Source organism: Eschscholzia californica, unplaced genomic scaffold (genome assembly GCF_041429995.1).
Source record: "Eschscholzia californica isolate CP2 unplaced genomic scaffold, dmEscCali1.0.p SCAF_1, whole genome shotgun sequence".
NCBI classification, from domain to species: domain Eukaryota; kingdom Viridiplantae; phylum Streptophyta; class Magnoliopsida; order Ranunculales; family Papaveraceae; genus Eschscholzia; species Eschscholzia californica.
In genome coordinates, this window is record NW_028238198.1 from 18236813 (window position 1) to 18255362 (window position 18550).

Genomic DNA, 18550 nt, shown 5'->3' on the forward strand with positions numbered 1-18550 from the left:
GCTTACTGTAATGCCTTAGCATTCCCTGAAATGTCCTAACATTAGAAAAGGTGACACTGTTTTTTCCAAATTTTGCAGTACGAAGGTCTGGTTTAGTGACGGGATTAACGACATCTGTGGGAAACAGCTCGATATGTTGATGATGAATCTCGAATGTGATTCACAAATAATTAACTGGGCGAATTCCTTCGTCACTAGTCACGAGAAATTGAAAGAAAAGAGTGTGTTATGCCTCCCATCCGAAATCTATGTAAGTTAAGTGATTAGTATGTTTTCCTATCATCATCTTTTATATGAGTGAACATTTTGATAACTTGGTGTTTGTGGTACAGACAATGATAAAGTCCGCGGTCAACCAAGCTTCCATCGAAAGAATGCTCAATCGTACGTTGAGTAATAATGCTGGGAAACCGGAAATATTATTTGTGTGTGCACCAATCTGCCAACCAACAACGGGAGACACAGCAAGGGGGGCACTAGACACTCTTGATATATAATGTATTTCTCCATCGGTGGAACCATTATGATTTGATGTCATTTGATAAGAAGATGGCCAAGGAGTGTTACGAAAATGTCAGGGAGTACGCGGCATATGTGGAGGATGTAATGGAAGAGGTGGGATTCACAATGTTTGGAACCCAACAAAAATATGCAAATGTTCTTGGGGAGGCAGAATTCCCTACTCAGGGAGAAAAGTAAGTGTTTTCACTTTTTATTTGTTCCAACATTATGATGCATGCTTTAATTTGTTTGAAATTGTTCCAACATTCCTCGAAATGTTGTAACAAAAACCTTTTATGTTTTCAGACAATTAATAAAAAAGACACGTAATTATTATTAATGTAGTCCCATTTCACATTATGTTTCAGTATTGTCTGTGACTGTGGAAACATTATTGGTTATGCTTTAACATTTCATTTGTGTCTTGAACAGCCCGGATTGCGGTCTCTTTGTAATTTTGAAAATTGAAGAGCTGGTGGAAGACTGCATGACAACAGGACCCAAAGAGCGTACACAAAACCCAGATTGGGTTTCCCTGGCACAAAGGAAGAGGGCTAAGCTCACCCACAACATATTGAAGGAGAATACGATATCTTGGAGGATGGCCCGAGCTTGAAAGTGTGGTGGCCCCGACATATATTTTTTTTGTAAAGGATTTTTTAATCAAAAATGAAGTAGTTGTTCAGGTAACGGGTTATGTTCATATCACTAAACCCGAAACGACTTCATTCTTGATTAGATTACAAACAAATATGGTTTGTAAATTATTTTGGGATGTTAACAACTTACAATGATTTTGAATGAGATATTTATGTGGAAACAATATGAAGTAAATTTAAATATATTATTATTTTTCTTCTAAAACATATGTGACATGCATTGACGACAAAGAGTTTGTTTCAAGAAAAACATACACAGAAATGTTAGAACATTCCTCTTAATGGTGGGACATATTGACAAATGTCTTGGGAAATATGTAATAATGTTCCTTCATTAATGAGAATGTACTAAAAAAACTTATAATGTTGAAACATTGTAAATAATAGCTAGACATGTAAGGATTCATTCACAGAACATTTTGTAGAATGTTAGGATTAATTCACTAGACAAAAAAATATGTACTAAAGACCAAAAGATTTTACTAAAACATTCAACACAATGTAGAGACAGTCATTTACATGTTGAGACATATCGTTGAATGTTAAAGCATTTAGAAACATGAGAACTACAGTTGGGCTCGACATGTCACACTGTTGTGATAAGCGGGTTGGTTGCACCTGCGACATATTCTTTTTCTCCTGGTAACATCTCCGGAACTCTGCAACCGTGTTGTACGTGGTCTGCCGGGTGCCCTTTTAACTAGTGGAGGAAGAGTCTTGGTTAATGGATCAAAAGTATAGGGTTCGTCAAAATTTGGAACGGGGTAAACACAATGTTGGTATGTGTTTCTGTAAGCCTCCACCGTCCAGACCGGATCGTAAAAACATGTACTATCACCACGAGTCTTGTTGATGCATAACATTGCATGTTGACACGGAAGCGAATCTACTTGCCAACGCCGACAAGAGCATGTGAGAGTACTAAGATTTACGGAATGGCGTGGAGTCGAATATACTTCATAAATAAATGGGGTTGCCTCAACGTATCTCCAAGTCTCCGCAACTTTGTATTTCGCTTATTGCTCCAAGTTAATGGATGGGCAAAGAAATGTATTCCATCCAATAGCGGCGTCTCTATGCTTTCTCATCTTGTTCATAATCTTCTGTCTTATGGCATCCAACAATGCTGTAATAGGGAGGACGCGGGCTTTCTTTACCATGTTGTTGAAGCTCTCAGACAGTTGGGAACTGATGGCGCCATACCTGTAAGAAAACATTATAACGAATGTCACAACATTTATCGGATGCTTGCAATAAATCGTCTCGTGCGATAACAGCACACTGAATGTGGTAACATGTATCTGAATGACGGAACACTATCATTGGCGAAGCCAGAAACTTTTATGAGTGGGGGCACTTTTTTGTTATATGTAATGAAAAAATTCCACAGTAAACGATCAAGCTAGAATCGAAAAGCAATTTCTTAACAAAATTTTATTTATAGTTTAGATATTCCGAAACAATTTTGATGTATAACAATCAATCTCTAATTTTCTCAATATGGATCTAAGATCTTTCCTCCAACTAGATTCCCAAAATTTACTGAAATAAAAAACAAAGGAGGGGATGAAGAGATATGGTGAAGATTAAGAAGAACGATGCTAGATGATGAAGAGGAAGTGATCGTAATGGAAGAAAAGATGAAGATTAAGTTTTCTTTCTAATAACATGTTTACAAGAACAAAAGTCTAAAAAATACGATTTTGAATTTCAAAATACAAATCACCGAAAAATCGGACAAAATCAAAATTAAGGTGGACGTTTAGAAAACTCATCATCTCTACGAGCCCATTTTTATTTAGTTGGTCACTTTGAGGAGGTCAAAATTGAGTTATCTCAATTAATAAAATCTAATTTTAAGCCAAGCATGACCTTTATAATGTATTTTTAATAAGTAGTCATCTTAAACCAAACAATAACTTCAACTAACTTAAGAAGTAGATATTTTAGAAAAAAAAATTCTAGAAAAAGGAATGTTGTGTGTGGGACTCGATCCCTTGACCTCAATGTCGAAACATAATCACTTCACCAACTAAGCTAAGAAAGAATTGTGTGTAAAAAACGGAAAATATATATATATATATATATAGATATATGTATCTAATATAGCGACAAATGTCACATAACATTAACGAGCCACGTTAGGGTCGTGGGGGCCTGCGCCCCCACGGCCCCTATGTGGGCTCGCCCCTGAACACTATAAAGAATGCCCTTCCATAACAGAAGATATGATTAAATGTGAAAAAATAACTGAGTAAACTTAAAGTGTGCCGGTAACAGGGTTAATGGTGTTTCAACATTTCAACTGAAAAAGAGTAAACAAAATACCTATCCCCTGGGAAAAAGGAATCTGCCCATGATTCCGGATTAAGGGATTGGAAAAACCTCTCCACATTGGTTCCACCCATCTCAACCATTTGTTCAATGGTTGTGTGATACTCGCTCTCGGGTAATGCCCGTGCCGCCGTAAACATAAGACTCTAAAAATAACGTGACTGGCGCGCCCCGTTACGTATTCTCAAGTTCAGATTACATCGTAAGTGCCAAACACAGAATGAGTGATGAGTGGTGGAAAAAACATTCTTCACGCCTTTTAGAATTTCAGCATGTCTATCCGAAATAAAAGTGTAACGTTTTATCGGATCCACCACTAATTTCAAATTTTGCAGAAACCAATCCCAATTATGATCATTCTCAATGTCCACAACTGCGTAAGCAATGGGGAAAAGACCTAACAAAAAAAAAGAAAGAGAAAATTAGTTCTGTTGATGCATAAAGCAATATTGCATAAGCATTTTCTGAAATGTCCACACATACTTGGGAATGAGGAGTGACATCAATAAATGACGCAGCATCTCACTGTATGCCGCGTCATAATAGATCATGTTCTTAACATTTTGTCAAGTGTTAGCAGGAACATTGGAATGTTAACGTAAGATGTGAAAATGAAAACCTACCGTCGTTTCCGTCCTTGGTAACCGCAGCTAAAATGCAGCCATTAAAACGAGTTTTGGCGAATGTTCCATCAATATAGATCACAGGGCGACAGTGTTGAAACCCAAGGATAGATGAGTGAAGGGCAATAAAAACTCGGACAAATCTGTTGGTAGTGGGTTCGATTTGCAAATCAATTATGCTATTGGGATTAGTAGTCGCCAAAGCATCTACGTACCACTTCAACTTTGCATAGGAATCACCCTCTTGCCCAAATACTTTGTCCATGGCTACCTTCTTACCACCGTAAGAAAAGTAATAGCTCAACTCAACGCCGTAATCGTCTTGAAACTTTTCTTTAACTTCAGCCGTATTCCAATTTGGGTGTTTTCTGATGTCTTCATCCATTAGGCTGCCAACAAGTTTACTAGACAATTTGGGATCCGCAGGTTTGAGAACAACATCGAGACAATCGTGTTTCGGTTCGTACTCTTTCAACAGAAACACAGATTTACATCCCAATGGTGCAACCCCGTGGACTCTCCAATTACATCCGGGTTTGGAACAAACGGCAGTCGCACGACCTGGTTCATTCTTGATATATTTGTAGTTGTTCTTAGTTGCAATGGTATATCGACCAAGAGCGTGACGAAAAGCTTTGACACCACCGGGAAATATTTACCCAATCTCCGTAAATACGTCGCCCCATGAGTCACATACTAACTTCTTGTCATTATTTTGAGATTTAGAAAGTGACCTTTCAGTTTCCATACTGCAAAATTGAATAAAATGTTATGAAAGTATCATCAATTGTCTTAACAGGTTAACAAATGTATGAACATCTAGTGTAATGTCGCGGCACCAAACAGAATGTACTGACATGCGTGGGAATGTTTAATTAACAAGGAGAATGTTTTACAATTATATGAAATGTGTGAGTTTATGTGAAAATGATGGATAACATTCTACTGAATGTTTCGAATATGTGGTATAATCAGGTGGTCCAAGAAGCAATGTCTGATCATTCTATCAAATGTTGGTCAAAGTGATAATTCCATAGCTATGAAACAAATGTGTTAACACATGATAAAGTACTGTTAACGTGTAACCAAATGTTCAAAAATTTTTGTAAATGTTAACACAAACTTTAAAGTTGTAACAGAAACAAAAATAATGTACGGACAACGAAAGAACTGTACGGACACCTCAGAAACTAAGCATTAGACAAGAAGGATGAACAAGAGCATAAAATCCCATAAAAAAGAGTTTCATCATCAACAGTTACCTGGATTTATAGGAGAAGAAGATGGTGATTCGAACAAGTTGATGGTTGAAGCAGAGTCTAGAAACGAACAAGTTGATGGATGGAGAAGATGACTCGATATGATGAATGAAGAAGAGGGTTTGTATCTCGGTTTGTGTCTGTAGGTGATGACTGAACGAAGATGATGAAAATATTAGAGAGAGAAAGGTGAAAACGAAGATGATGATTGAAGAGATGATGACTGTAGAGAGATGAAGGTGGAAAATAGGGTTTGTGTTTCGGTTTAGGTAGAGAGATAAAGTGAAATAGATTTTGGAGAGAGAAAGTGAATCAGATTTTTGAGAGAGAAAGATATGATTTGTTAGGAGTTGTTGGATATATATAGGAGGGCAAAAAAGGGTTTAGAAGAAAATATAATGTCTTAGAGATACGAGTTGGGCCCGGATTGAACATTGGATGTGTATTTGGGTTTGATTTCAAATATTAGTTGATTTTTGGGTTTTCGGTGGGTTAATAATCCCTATTGGGTTTTTTTTTGTATTTGGACCCAAAATTTGGGCCTTTCATCAAAATTTTCGCGGCTATAGATGCCTATTTTTATCTGGTTTGATTATTCAGTGTATGATTTGATTCTTTTCCTTTTGGAATTTTCACATAGAAAGGCCCCCTTCATTAATCATTCTCGCACTCACACCAGTCTGAGGTCTGGGTTTGACTCTCGGATTGGTCAGTCCAAGACCTTACGTAACGTTTCGAGTTGGCAAGTATGAGAGTAAAAATCAGTTGTCGAACTGTCAAGTACGAGAGTCTCGTCTGGTTCGAGTTCGAGACCATCTTTTTCAGAGTTGAGGATCAATTTCGACTTAGAAATCAACTTAAAATTAGTGATAAATATTTTTCAATAGTTTACACACTTCAAGTACTTTCCAAGCATTGGATCATAAGATAAAAAGTCAAGGATTGTTCGAGGTGTCAATAGAAAAAAAGAAGATAATAAAGAATGGAGTATCTACAGAGATCAAGGGACGCATTTAGCCTCTCTTTTATTAGAGAAGTAGGTTGTGTTTGGACATTCTACCTAACTCCATTCAGCAACATCATGGGAAGTTTTATAAGGCCTCCCCAATTTTGTTAAAAGGCCTCCCCATGAACCATTTTACTTGGTAAATTATCATTGAGGGGGGGCCTTTTAACAAAAATGAGGGGGCCCTATAAAATTAGCCCAACATCATTTTTTATAGGGTGTTTTTAAAGGCACCGGACTAAAAGGCTGTTAGCATCCATAAATTTTATTGACTTGGGTCAACGATCATTGACCCGATGTCTCTATAAGCACCGGTTTTTAATGTGGGTGACGTTCACCTTCGTTTGACGACAAAAACACCGACACCTATCGACGATCATTTTTTTATTCGGAACCATCAATCCGAGTGATTTGTTCATCATTTTTTTTTATTCAGAACCATAAAGAAAGAAAAATAAGAAAGATTTAAAAAAAAAACTTCCTGCTACAAAATTTCAGTCATGTAATAATCCGAACAATCCTCCGGTTCACTCTGTACCGTAACGGGTGATACGAGACGTCTCATTGTTTCTTCATCTAGGGGTTCATCTCTTATTTCTCTCTGCATCTTTGAAACTTTTTCCATTATTGAATTCCACAATTTCAAGTCTTCTTTATTCCCAATTAATGAACCTAGAGATGATGAAGATGATAATTTGTAAGGTATAATCGAACGGTGGAGATTCGATGACGAAGATTCATCACATCTTCCATCTCCATTACTGCCAGTTCCACCAGCATTATTAAACCTAATTTTTCCACCACCGCCATTGTTTCCTCATACTGAAGTTAATGATGAAACAAAGAAAGTTTTAATCGATGAAGAATCAAACTTTGATTTATACTGATTTTGATTTTTTGATAGACTTATGTTTTTTGTGATGGCCGCCGGCTGAGAAGATGGAGTTGCTGCAATCGCAGTATTATTTGCCATTGAATACACAGTGAAATTTGCTTAAAGAATCATAACAGACACCATTGAAGTCCGTGTTTGAGAAAAAACTTGTTGAAATAACCAGACAAAGATGCATTCAATTCTCTCTCTACGCGAGAAAGAATTCTTTAAAGATCTTCATAATACAGATTCTCTCTCATCTGTAAACTATAACTTTGAATTTCTCTAGTTATAAAACCATTGATGAAAAAGCTTTTTAAACTGAACCATGAAAAATTTCTCTTGCTTCTCCTAGACCTTCTTCCAATTGATGATTTTTTTTTTCTTTATGATGGATGGAGGGGTTAGGGCTAAGTGAGAAGGGACCGGTGCCTAAATAGTTTGTTGGTGCTAATAGAGAAGTGAGCGGTTGGGGTTGGTGCTAACAGAGATGGATGCTAACAGCCTTTTGGCCCGGTGCCTTTAGAAGCACCCTTTTTTATATAAGCAACCACACTTGTGGAATTCAACTAATATTGAAGGCACAACTAATTTTATAGTTATTTGCATCTTGATCTCAACTTCTCAATCTTTATGTTGGTCAAAATCGAGTCATCTTCGCCCTTTAGGCATTTTCTACTACCTATGTAAACAGGGTGGGTTTAGGATGGATCACACCCCATTAGTGACGAGGTGTGGGGGGGGGGCTCGCCCTTAGGAATTAACCCGAATGGCCATTCCAATCACCAACCAATACTCTCTTTGACGAAAAGACTAAGAGCATCTCTATTGCAACGCTTAAACTCTAAAAATAAGAGAGCCACATAAAAATTCTAGAATTTTTGTTGGAGTGTTGCATTGCAGGCAAATTAGTCAAGGATTCCCCAAGGCATATTATCAATAGGACCTTTAGGCGAGTTTCGACATTAGGCCAAACAGCAAGATTGAAGTCAAGAATACCCCTCGAGAGGAAATGTATTCGTTATAACTAGGCCAGCAAATGATTCACCTCTTAGCTTCGATTAAGACTTGTATACATTCCGGCCTCAAAACTCAATATCTTCTAGGAATAAGCTTCTTACTTTGGTGGTCGCCGTTTAATATGTTCCTTCTTGCCATGGATTTATTTTGTTTGAAGTCCTTTGTTATCCAATTAGGCGACTAATCTAAAAGTTCGGTTGGTCTTTGCAGGGTTTACGTCGTTGTTGCTCTTTTATGGGCTTTACTATTTAGCCTACTCATAAGATTGTAAAAGTTTTCCAGTGTTTGAAAATGAGTGCTCAATCAGATTTGTTGTCTTTATATTAGTTGCTAGATGTAATTCTTCAGGAGTGACTTAATAGAGAATCAGTCTGAAAGTATACATTCTTGAAACTACTCAAACTGGCATAATTTCGGCTTAGCTGAAACTTATTTTCACTTTATTCTTGAAATGGAATGTTTATACCAATGTGGGGTGAGCATATATATTATCCCTAATAACACCCAAAATTATCTCTGTTCAATTTTATTTTATTTTTGAAATTTCGAATTAATATGTTACGAACACAAATATACGTACGACCCAAACGGGGACGGCGACCCCCAAAAGATATTTATATATCTCATCATGTCACTATTTTTTGTGCATTTTCTTCTTCTTCTTCTTCTTCTTGATATCTGAGTTAGAAACAACATGATGGCCAAATCTTAGCTTCGAATTATTGATAGCTAGAACCATATATCTTATCTATTTGCTACTTTTCTGATAAATTTGAATTTAGTATATGATCGAGAACACCGACAACGTTTGAGTTGAACTCACATAACTTGTGCTGGCACGGCCCCTCGAAGGCCATACTCTTTTTTGCCCCTTTGATTACCTTATCAAACCATAACCAACTCTTTCACTAGAAGAGATAGAGAGAGAAGCCAAGTAGAATGGATAACATAAAATCCATTGTCATGGTGGCAGACACCATAATTTAAGTTACTTTCTTCGAAAAACGCAAGACGGGGCCAGGTTCCATTTTGTTGTTGAGCTCACCCATAATGCTGCTGCATGTCAATCTTCTCTGATCTTTATCTCCTTTGAATTAATTCAAAAATCAAGTGTTGGTTATAGTAATGATGCAAGTAAACCAAATGATAGTCTTTTGCAAGTGATATTCTCACCTGTCCATCGATAGTGGGTTTTTCAAGCTTTCTCCACTAATTGATCCAATTAACTTTATTAAGTTACAGGACATTCTATTCTAAAGATTAAACTTAATTTTTATTTTTAGGGTCGACCACCACCACCGATGACTCTCTCTTCCTCGTTTATCTGTCTCTCTCCTCTAGTCGCTGGTTTCAACAAACCCCTCAAGAGAGAGTGGGTAGTGGTGGTGTGGTTGGTGGTGATGGTGGTAGCGAGGGGAGAAAATGGAGATAGAAACGAAGGGGTGCTTTTGCAAAAAAGAAAAAAATTGGGGAGTTTCAAAATGAATGGGCGCGATAAATTTTTGTCCCTTCAGAATCTGAGAAACTACACGACATCTTTACAGAATTCTGTCTTCGCGGCGATTTTTTCGGTCCCCTAAGCACTCAGCCTTCATAAATGACCATCTACCATTGATCACAAAGAGTGGGAAAAAAATGAGTTAGTGGTTAAGTGAACAATCCACATCCTAATAAACTACCTTAACTACCATTGTTTTAGTATATATAAGGAGGCTTAATTAGAACTTGGAGGGACACAAAATGATTTTCATTTCATTTACCCTTTCAGCTACATTAGGGTTTCAATGGTAGGTCACTAAAAAGGGAACTTGTGTTGGCCTAAGAACTTGTAGCATCCTGTAAAGGGAAGAACAATAATTAGCTTATGAGAAAGTGATATTCTGTAATCATTATTGTTATGTTTAAAGGTTAATTATGTTAATACAACTCATTTTCTAGCATTTTTTAGTTTTTCTATCTTTCTTCCACTCACTAAGACGAATAACTTGTGAAAAGCCAAAGAAAACGGTACTAGAGTATTTAAATATTACCCGAAGTAAAAAAAAAAAGAAAAAACAAATATATATTCGAAGGGGCAACTCGATTTAGTCGCTCTTCATGAGAGTCAACCCACTTAAGGGATACATATTCTTTCATAAACTTATGGTATGCAGATAAAGTAGTTGCATCTAATAACCATATATATTTTGCTTTTACTTTGTATAATGTTTATATATCTATAGATTATATTTGACCGATCTAGAAACTCAAGATTTAAACAAAGACATTACTAAGATTAAGACGTTTTAATTTGTCGTTATACAAAAGATTCTTATCCTCAAGAATTTAATCTATGCAACTATCGTGTAAAATAACACAACAATGAAGACATAATCGTACCAGTAGAATTACTTGACCATAAGAATTTTATCATTACATGTTAGACTACATAAATGCCTTGCTTATCAACAAGAATGATTTGAAGTTTTAGTTGGATTTAGTCCTTCAATTCCCACAAGGACAGAAAACTAATGATAAGAAGTTAATAATTGAGTACCCAATTTCAATCTTAATCAAATACGTGTGTCCTCTTTCTACCCCAAGATAAGGGGCACACGGATGCAATGATTGACAGTAATTGGTGGCCACAGATCTTCTTCGTGCACCCCAAAAAGAAATCTAAACCGTTGACATATAACTCCAAAATAAGAAATCTTGACACCTTAATCCCAACAACACAAATGTTTGACTTTTATTTTTTTTCACTAGTGGAAGACCATACGCCACCACCCACCCTATCTAGTAATGTATTCGGCGCCGTCTGGTGGTACAAGAAGATTTCTTTGCCGACTCTTCCTAAAGTGTCGGCTGCCTAATCCCTTTAGACAAGAAGATGTCAAAACATATTTCTCTCTTTCAAATCATTGTTATTTCTTGAGATCACTTTTACATTAACAAGTCTATGTGTAAGTGTTCACTCGTTGGATGACCTACCTTTAGGTCTCAATGTGTTAATCTGGACGAGCTTTTGACTATTGAGCTAAAAGTGCTGTCGATTCGTAAATAAAAACACATATAGAAAATCATATATAAAGTTCAATTGGGATTGTATCTCCGTCCGTGCTAATTAAAGTTTGCTCGAATTTGCTTTTAGTAAATGACATGTTCATGAGATTTACAGACTTAACATAGTGGTTAATATGGTTAACTGGATGAGAGCTAAACCTCGAGATAAAAGTTTATACATGTAAGAAGTCTCGTATTACATATGCATTTGAGCATATAAGAGAGAGAGAGAAAATGGTAGGAAGGAGGAAAGAAAGAGAAAATGATGTAGTCGCAGCGGAATTAAAATAAGAACAATAAAAAAACGAAGAACTGTAAAGAAAACGATAAATAAACTAAAACTTGATTAACTTCAATGGTTTTTCTCTTCAATATATGAAGAATAAACAATACTGGACTCCCTTTTATAGATTACTAGACTTTCCCAGATAGACACAAACTGGTCTTTCCTAAATAATAGAAACACTAAATTAATGTAACTTCCTAAACTAAGACACAAACTGTCCATTTGTAGTGTGCATCAGCTCCCCGCTCCCCAGATGGTTCGTCCCGAACCGTTTCGAAGAAGAAAAGAAAAATTTGATGCACCCGTATACGAGTAACCTTGTCATGGCGATCCGTAATTCCCACTTGGCACGAAAGGTGCATGAAAACCAAAAGACACCAATATGGATTATATCATTAGCATCAATCTCATATCGTAAGGAATTTCGAAAGATCGATCGTGGGAAATAATCTTCCAACAAATTTCTACATCGCGCCATCGTCTAGCAATTCGATGAAGAAGATCATACACAACGTTGTCGAAAAAACCAAGTCTACACTCATCCTCTTCTCAATATTATATGTTGTTGTAAGTCTCCGTGAACGAAATAAAGTATTAGTAACAAAAGAGTATTTCTTTTTAGCGAACTCAACGATGTGGTTTGTCTTCCCATCCATGCAAATTTCGAAGCCCTTTATGACAAAACCACCATGAATATAAGCGGAAAAAAGCTGAAGTACGAGTAGAAACAACTCTCTCAGACAAGTCATCGAATACCTTCCGAGCCAATTTGTCTCCGAAATCAGTGTATGCCGTTCTAATGTTCTCTTTGATCAAATTTGTCTTGTAAGTATTAAGTTCATTAATGAGTGTCTCTTTCTTTAACCCAGCTCTTGGATCAATATTATCCACCCAAGCTTTATCCATATCATAAGCAGGACCTAATTTTCCATCAATCTTCTCTACAATGTCTCTAAATAACTGAGTATTTTCATCTTTCTTGACCTCATCAAAAGCCATTCGTAGAGCTTCCATTCTCATAACTTGATTTCCGCATTGGTCAACTATGAAAAGTAGTCTAGGGATTTCTGTTTTTCCACTGTATAAATTCGCAAAAACTTCAATATCCATCTGTTCAGAGCTTTCGATTGGTTTACATCGTTTATCATCAGCTCCGATAGGTAAAACCGATTGAAGAACCTTCACTTTCTCATCATTCATCTTCTCATAAGCGTTCACAACATCATCCACAAACGATGTAGGGTTTATCCTAACAATCTTACATAACCCACCAAAATATGTACACATTTCAACTCTTCCATCTGCATGTTTCAATTCAAATTGGAAATTCTGTTCTGAACTTGGATCAAAAGAGGAACCAACCCTTTGATAAAATCAATTTGAGGTTCAAATCTACATTGATAAACAGGTCTTCTAACATAAATTATATCAGGTCTCATCCAAGTTGCACCATTAGTAATCAAAGATCTTGTTTTGTTTCCTAATCGACCCATTAAATTCCATTTATCCAATCTATCTTCCCCTGTTTTAACAACAACTTCTGAAACTAATGTCCATTGTTGTCATAGAAGTTCTGTAACTTTCCACTTTGGATGTCTAACAAAAACCCAGAAATGTCTAAGCCCTAATTTCTTATCCAATGCAGTCAATCTCACACTGAAATCACTAGCCATATCAAATTTCTCAATTACTTTCCATTCTTCATGATTTTTCACTTCTCCTATCATTGTTACACATTCATCTGAAAATCTTCCACGGACTGGTTCACCCACGATGATTCCTCGCCAAGCGAACAGACCATAGTCACCGTATTTGTACCAATCATATGAGCGTCGTAAATTAGGATCATCTTTTTCCACTTCTTGTTCTTCTTCTTCTTTAACTACAACTTCTTTGTAATCAACTTCGTCAACTTGTTCAAACTCTTCTTTTTCTTCTTTTACTACTTCTTCGTGGTTAATGGAAATAAGAGGTTGTGAATAATAATAGTACGGTGGTGGTGGTATAATAAAAAGATGGAGGTGATGGTGAATATGGTGGTGAGTACGGTGGTGATGTGAGACATAATTGATGCGGTAAAATTTTATGATTCAAAACAAGGATGTCGTCTCCCGGAATGTCATATGAATCAAATAATTCGAATAGGCATGGATTCTTCCGATCACGACTAGGGTCTAGGTCCAATGAAGGAAAACTACTTCCTTCTTCTTTCTTCGTCGTCGATCGCATTTTTCTGTTTGTGTCAATAACTTCTCCTTCAATATCATCAATTACGGTGACCGGAGTAACATTGGAGAACTGTCTACTTGATTCAATCTTTGTTTCTGTATATGAAAAATATTCAGAGGAAGAAAATCATACCTGAGGATGCTTTTCAATATAACCCAATTATCTATGAATTGTTTACCTTGGTCAATGAGTCTCCATTGCATTGCATTGAAATCTTCGTAGATTCTTTCGGACATATGTTGTTCAACCAAAAAAACCTTATCTTTGTCATGAACTTCTTGATTTTTGAACCAATCTTCCATGTGTTGAATCCAGAAATTTATATGGAATTGACCTTCGAAGAGTGGAATTTTAGAAACTTGATGAATTTTTCTTTCATCCTTCCGATCCATATAAAATTGAATTGCATCTCTAATTGGATCCCAACATAAACGTGGAAAATTTTTCCAACATTCAAGAGGAGATGTATCCATCGATATTTTGTTGTATTATTATTTTTTTTTTGTGAGAAAAAATTTTTTTTCCAAAATTTTGATGGCTCTGAATACCACTTGATATAGTCGCAGCGGAATTAAAATAAGAACAATAAATAAACGAAGAACTGTAAAGAAAACGATAAATAAACTAAAACTTGATTAACTTCAATGGTTTTTCTCTTCAATATATGAAGAATAAACAAGACTGGACTCCCTTTTATAGATTACTAGACTTTCCAGATAGACACAAACTGGTCTTTCCTAAATAATAGAAACACTAAATTAATGTAACTTCCTAAACTAAGATTCATTATGAATCTTCCATAAAATAAAAACTTCCTAAACCTAGCTAATCTGGCTGACTAGGCCGTGGGCACGCGTGGACGTGGGCCCACGCGATATGCGCCTGCATCAGAAAAGTAATGGTTGTGGTTGGAATTGGTGGTCGAAGACGAAGAAATGAAAAAAAAAAAGTGAAGTTGTTGTTCCGAAAAATTAGACACAATTTTTTTACATTTTCTATCCATTAAATTTTCTTGTTTCTCCATAGTATAGGTCATAAATCAAGATACACAAACGATATTTTATCTAATATTAGGTTGACAGAATTCTGACCGACTTAAAGATAAAAAGGGTACGAATTATTTCATTCTCTAATTTGTGTCTGTCTATCTAAGCCCTTCCAAACTCCCTCATCTAAGAGTAACCCCAACGTGATGGGCATGTGACTACTCCAACCGAGGAGCCCCTCTCCTCCGGACCCAATCCCAGTTATGACCGTTGGGCGTCCGCAACGGTCATAATTGAGGTGAATTTTTTGAGAAAGAGATCCACGTTTTTTTTTTCTCTAATTTTTTTTAATTTTTCTTTTAAAATTTATTTGTTTATTTTTTTGATATGTACATCACATATATAAAATTAAAAAGTCAAGTTAACATCAAATTTGAAAAACTCAAAATTGGAGCGTGAAGAGGGTTTATTTTTGAGGTAGTAGTTAGGCATTTTATTCACGTCCAATCACCAATCAATACAATAATGGTGAGCAAAGGCAATAGTACTCCATAATAAATGAAGGAAAATGGAGATGGATGGGAGCAATGATTGGGTCAGAGACCCAACCGCACGAGTGCCTCAGCAGGTTCCCGATGCTTTCTTTTATAGTTAATTTCTGTTTGGACCTTATATTCTGACCAAGTAATCCTTTTCATCCCTGTATTTGCGCATTAGCAAAATTGATCCTCTAATCACTTCTTCCGTTGGGTAATCAGTACTTTTGTGAATCCTTTTACTTTTCTAATTTTCTTTCTCCTCTTTCAACAAAGAATGAAAAGAAATTTTCTTTCTCTATACTCCGTTTTTTTCGCAATAGAATCTTTATCTCCTTTCTTACTCATCTTTATCTCCTTTCTTACTCGACACTGCAAAAAGTACACAATTTCCCCCTCCATCACCACATACACTCACGTGCACGATGACGACAAATCAATAGATTTTCACTTGACAACCAATGTCCTCGATGTTCCACTTATCTCCTACTTATGCAGGCGTCACTCGTCTTGAGGGTTGCCACCATCGAATTCTCGTCTGATCATTATTAGTCACCGACTACAGTAAATACATCTCATTGTTTCTATGTGTGTTTTCTTATTATTATTTCAATACTCTCTTTCTTAACAGATTCACTATGAATCAATTAAAATTAACACATTTCATTCACCTAAATTGTGGTAACTAGGGGGACTTGGGGAAATTGACCAACAACTCTAAACCAACTTTGGTTGGAGAAAAAAAAAAGCCACTTGTACTTGTACATGTATTTCGAATCTGAAGCCCTTAAAAAGCAAAATCTTATTCGAATAGAGATTTATATTGGTAAGATGCTTATACTAACATTAATGGATAAAGTTTCACATGGGGGTACCCTCAATAATTAGTTCACACGTGGGATGGTACTATTGAGCCGTTCATAAAGACAAAGGGGATTTTACGTGAAAAAGTATTTAGATATGAGGACAGCCCAAAGGACCAAGGACTATGGTCCACAATCCACTAGATCAACTAGATCATAAGTACTGTGTACCATCCACATTCTTATATAGTTTAGTTCCCTTCATTGACTTCCACCCAAACTAAAAGTTCATGCCTAAAACTTTGATTGGTCACTTCTTGATTGATGACACCTTCTCATTTAAGCTAGGGGGGTCACTGTTCGATTAGTATTAACTTGTAATTTATTTACCTGTCTAATAAATTTCTCATGTATTATAGAAAACAAAGAAGCGAGAGCTTAAATACTGATGTGGAACTACCGTTTGACTAAGTATATTATTTGAACCTGACACATAACTCACTTTATATTAGGTCGAGGGTAATGTAAGATAAGAGACAATCTTCATTTTGATTATATAATATTTTTGTTAGCGAGCAATTTGGTTGTATTGCATGTGTTTTGCCAACCTTTTTCTTTTTTTTTGTGAAGGGAGGCTATTGCGGAATGTGTTTTGCCAACTTGACTAGAGGTTATAATCTTAGCAATACATGGAAGAACATATGTAAGAAGTTTCTCGGTATCAGACTTTAGCAGAGGTTCCAATTACAAGACCAACATTAGTAATCAACCGAAGAACTATTTCTCCCCTATAATCATTAATGTCACAATTATAAAACTTATTTAATTGAAAAAGGAAATAGAAGAAAGCACAACGGTCTTATGTAGTGATTATTAGCACTGTGTTATCGTAATTGGTATATCTGGCTTACTAATTTAACTTATTAGTATCATAATATTTTTATTTTGTGGCGTTTCATGATTATTAACAACCATCAAAGTGATTAAAAAACAATTAAACATATACATTAGAAATTGATTGATCTGATAACAATATATATTATATCTATACTATTCTAAAGTGGGTGAACTTTTATAACTTTTAACCTTTCACTCCATGTCTTTGATTTAAAGTATAAACCCCTTTTTATCATATGAAATATTTGTCTTTTTTACGGTGTGATCCAGAACCACGTAATTCACCATTTAAACTTTTTTTTTGATATCTTCTTAATATTTGCAATTTGGAAGTACATCTGACTAGGGGCGGAACCAAAATTTTAAGTTAGTGGAGACAAACTCTTTACTTAAAGTAATTCGAGTTTTTTAACACAAATTTACTATAGATTAAGTTCTATTATCGAACGTTTCCTTATAAAATTATAGTATAAGGTAATTTTTCAGCGAACTCCTAGAATTGTTGATACCACATGTACTCTTCAAGTAAAAAATTAAAGTAGTGTGGAAAAAAAAATCGAAAAAGGTACTGCCCGATTACAGTGCAAAACGACCTTCCTCTTTTGTTGTATGTCTACATAAGCACAAGTATATTATCTTTTTCGGCTTTTTGATTTTAAAACGTATAAGTTTGATTTCAGTTCAACTCCCATAATTCTTTAAACCAAAAGGTAGATAAATTCATAAGCCTATTCGAAGATTTATAATAAAAATCTAGAGAGAAAGCTGAAAACCTAAAAAATTTTGAATCTTGAAATTGAAAATTTCTATGAAATATATTATAGATTGGAAAATATAAGCCTGAGTACTTCAAAGTTTGGAGATCAAGCCATTAAGAACCAAAGTCAAGGAAGCAATCTTTAACTCTCACGAACTCTTGATGATAAGCGGAATACTTCCCAACTTTTCCTCTCCAAAAATCGACCCAATGAAAAATTCAGAACCTATAAAATACCAAATTACCCCTACCTTTGTAAAAAAATTTTACAAAATCCAACTGGAGCCATTTATCAGGTTAGTCTTCATTACGTTCCGCCCCCGACATCTAATGCCACTAACTTGTGTCGGTGTCTCTTTTGATGGGTCGTTTGAGTTCCAACCTTTGGATTCACATTTCTTTTCACTTTAAAAAATTCATAATTTTGTTCACAAAAATATATTTAAAATTTAGACAAATCCCGTTAGATTGCAACGCAATTGTCAAATGTTGAGGTTACTTTTTTTTCTCAAGTCAATCTTACAATTGTGGTGATTAATAGCCTTTCTGAATTTAGATGTAGGTTGTGAACATCTTACCAAACCGCGTTATATCTCTGTGTCATTATTTTTACTTTCTCTTTGCGAATTATCGCTTACCATTGCCAAGAAAACCTCGAAGCATCCATCATCTCTCCACATGTGTGAGATATAGTGAGTACAAAGGTTTGAGTTTAAAAGGAAAAAAAGAAAGAAT

The 18550-nt window shown here is 35.7% G+C and overlaps 2 pseudogenes; both read right to left on the reverse strand.

Annotated features, from left to right (window-relative positions):
- Window positions 1-6866: 6866 nt before the first annotated feature.
- LOC147564812 (uncharacterized) lies at window positions 6867-9325 on the reverse strand (annotated as a pseudogene).
- Window positions 9326-12234: 2909 nt separating this feature from the next.
- LOC147564813 (uncharacterized) lies at window positions 12235-14039 on the reverse strand (annotated as a pseudogene).
- Window positions 14040-18550: the final 4511 nt, after the last annotated feature.